The sequence below is a fragment of the Galeopterus variegatus genome, unplaced genomic scaffold (genome assembly GCF_000696425.1).
Source record: "Galeopterus variegatus unplaced genomic scaffold, G_variegatus-3.0.2 Scaffold11293, whole genome shotgun sequence".
In the NCBI taxonomy this organism is placed as follows: Eukaryota; Metazoa; Chordata; class Mammalia; order Dermoptera; family Cynocephalidae; genus Galeopterus; species Galeopterus variegatus.
Genome location: NW_007737404.1, coordinates 38,364 through 41,634, shown reverse-complemented (window position 1 = coordinate 41,634; position 3,271 = coordinate 38,364). Strand labels below are relative to the sequence as shown.

Here is a 3,271-nt window from a genome sequence, read left to right as displayed (position 1 = left end):
ACCACATTCTCCCAAGTGAGCCACAGGCCGGCCCTTGTTTTTTTTAGAAATAGTTTACAAAGCTTTCAGAACAATTCTGATCCCTTTTATTCAATCCCTCAGTAACATTCACAGACCATATCTGCCACCCAGAAATACCCTTCTTGATTTCCTTCCTTTTTTGTTTTTCATGTGCAATCTCTCCAATTCCTCCTCCCAATCCTGAAAGTTCTTTCTCACCCTTCTATTTTTATTTCTGTTCTCTCCATTTCAGAGATCTCATTATCATTCCCACAGCTTCAACTGTCAACTCTACAGAAAGGTAAGGAATTCTCTCCGACCCTAATAATCTAAGTATTTGACTAACACCTCAACTCCATAATACTAAACTCCAACTCCATAACCCAACTCCAATAACCCAACTCCATAATACTAAACATTATCTTACACCTTATATCTGACAAATTTCCTTTTTTTGATGCTGTCACCATTGTTTCAGTCTCCCAGGCTTTGGATCTTCCATTTGCCCTTATCATAAACATTACTAAATGCTATCAATTTCCCTTTACAATAACTCTCATTTTCTCTTTGCAACAGTTCTTTTTTTTATGAGCTGACTTTTTTTAAAAAATTTTATTTAATTGAATCAAAATTGACTATACATATTTTGGGGGTTCAACATTGAGATATGTTGATCAACGTTACTAGCAGATATATTGTTACAGATCATAATTATTCTTTATGCCCTTTGTCCAATCTCCTCTCATCCCCCTATTCCTCCCCCTCCCCCCTCTAATTACCCTAGATTTCTTCTCTCCTTCTGAAAGAATAATGGTTACTCTGTTGATTTGTTGCCTAGATGATCTGTCCAATGCTGAGAGGTGTGATCAGGTCCCCCAATATTATCATAGAGCAAATGCTTCTTCTGTCACTCTGAAATGGGCTTTGTAGAGAGAGACATTCTCTTTTCTTTATCTCTGCTGGTGACTCTCCTTGTGTCAGTGCACTCTAGTGGCTGGCAGACCATATGTGTGGTGGTTGTGGCATCTAGCTGCTTTCACAGAAGCCATGGTTATTGTGGTGGCTGTGGTGGGCCACCCACATGATAGTGATGTTTTTGGCAGGCCCCGAAGTACTGGCGTGGTGTGCCTGGTTGTGGGAGGGGGAACCACTCCCCAACTCTATGTCTAGGGTCACCAGGAAGGCCCCAAGGCACTGGCAGGGTGTACCTGGTTGTGGGAAGGGGGTCTGGTTGCCTTCTCCATTTCTTGGGTACCCAGGTGGGTCCCAAGGTGCTGGTGTGCCTGGTTGTGGGAAGGGGGTCCAGTCTCTTTCTCCATGCCTTGGGTCCCTGGGCAGGCACCGAGGCACTGGTACGATGTGCCTCGTTGTGGGAAGGGGGTCCGGTCCCCTTCTTCATGACTTGGGTCCCTGGGTGGGCCCCGAGGTGCTGGCATGGTGTGCCTGGTTGTAGGAAGGAGGTCCAGTCTCTGACTCCATGCCTCCAGTCACAGAGCAAGCCCCATGTGCCTGATTGTGGGTGGGGGTTCCAGTCCACTTTTCCATGCCTCAGGTCTCCAGGCGGGCCCCAAGGCACTGGTGTGGTGTGCCTGAGAGGGCCCTGAGGCACTGGTGTGGTGTGCCTGGTTGTGGGGAGGGGGCCCGGTCCCCACTCCATACCTCGGGTCACCAGGTGGGCCCCAATGTGTTGGCACAGTGTGCCTTGTCATGGGAGGGGGTACCTGGGTGGGCCCCGAGGCACTGGCGTGGTATGCCTGGGTGTGGGAGGGGGGTCTGGTCCCCTTCTCCATGCCCCAGGTCACCAGGGGGACCACAATGTGCTGGCACGGTGTGCCTGGTTGTGGGAGGGGGGTCTGGTCCCCAGCTCCAGGCCTCCAGTTCCCAGGCAGGCCCCAAGGCGCTGGTGGTGTGCCTGGGCCGGAACTAATTTTTTGTCCTTTGCTTACTTCTAAAACGGGGGAACTTCCTGTGGGAACCAGTACTTGATCTGTGTGCTTGAGCTAAATTGCGGCTTTGCTGCTGTTTCCCTAGGGGAGGCTTTTTGTGCAGCTTAGGGTTTAATGATTAACCTTATTGGTACTTTCGGCTCTCCAGAGACCCGGTGGATCTGGTTTGTGTAGAAACTCTATCTGGGCCTGAGTTTTTTCATCAAATTGCACCCCATGCAATTCTGCATTCCTGACCAATCTCCTCTGAGTGGTCCTGTCCCTTGTGATGACTCACTGGCCTCTGAATGGCTCCCTTTTTTCATTTGTTCTGGCTCCTTGCTCCTGCATGGGTCTTTAGGAAACCTATTAGTGGTCTCGCTATACTGGGGGCTGCCAAGGCCTCCTTCTCCCCTGCCACCTCCAAGTAACTCCATCTGAAGGGCACAGCTGCATCTTCTGCCAGCTCCATGGATGAGCTCCATGTGCTCATCAGTTTCAGCATTAAAGTGGCTGTGGCCCAAAATACTCAGTTTTTTTTCTCTCATCATGGTTTCTCCCACCTTCATGAACTCTGTAGCTCTCTGCTCCTCTTCCCGTGAGCTCCAGCGGCCCCAGCTTGGCTGATGTTACATTTTTATAGTTGTAAATTGGTTGATTTGTGGGAGAGAGTGACACTAGGAACCGTCTATTCCGCCATGTTGAGTGGAACTCTTTGCAACAATTCTTAATCCTTCCTTATTCACATTCCCTTATTTTCTACTTATATCAACTGCAAATCTCCTAAATGGCTACCACCTCCAGACATGAAGTCCTCCAACAGCACCAATGGCACACCAGCACCAATCTAATCTTTTTAAAGCACTGCTCCAGTCTCAACTTTACCTCCCAGGTGTTCTAAGCAAAGTCTGAAATGACATGGCTTAAATGTTAGATTCTAAAATACACTTTCATTTTTACATCACTATTGCCCCAAACCAACCCTACACTTTACACTTTGTAGACTTTCAGTATTTCTCTACTTTGACGCCTTTGATCAGTTGTTTTTTCTCTCCCTTGGACCGTTCTCTGTGAGATCCAGCTGAAAGGCTAAATCCTTCATAATTCCTTACATTATTATTCTAGAGTAAAAGTAATTATTTCCTGCACTTCTACAGAATGTACAGTATCATAGTGTAACTCATTATAGATACTATACTTCTTTTTAGCTGTTTAAAGGAAGAGAAAGCACTAACATTTACTAAGAATCTAACAGAAGTTCAGATTTTTTTTTCACAAAAAGTATATATTTTCTTCCTCTTAATCCGCAGATGAGAAAAAAAGCACGGAATGTCACTGTTAATAGC

The 3,271-nt window shown here is 46.7% G+C and overlaps 1 protein-coding gene across 1 annotated transcript in view; it reads right to left on the bottom strand.

Moving 5' to 3' along the window:
* The window catches only part of LOC103610547 (ribosome biogenesis protein BRX1 homolog), a 12,318-nt gene that overhangs the window by 7,599 nt on the left and 1,448 nt on the right, over positions 1-3,271 (bottom strand). The gene's annotated exons all lie outside the window — the stretch shown is intronic.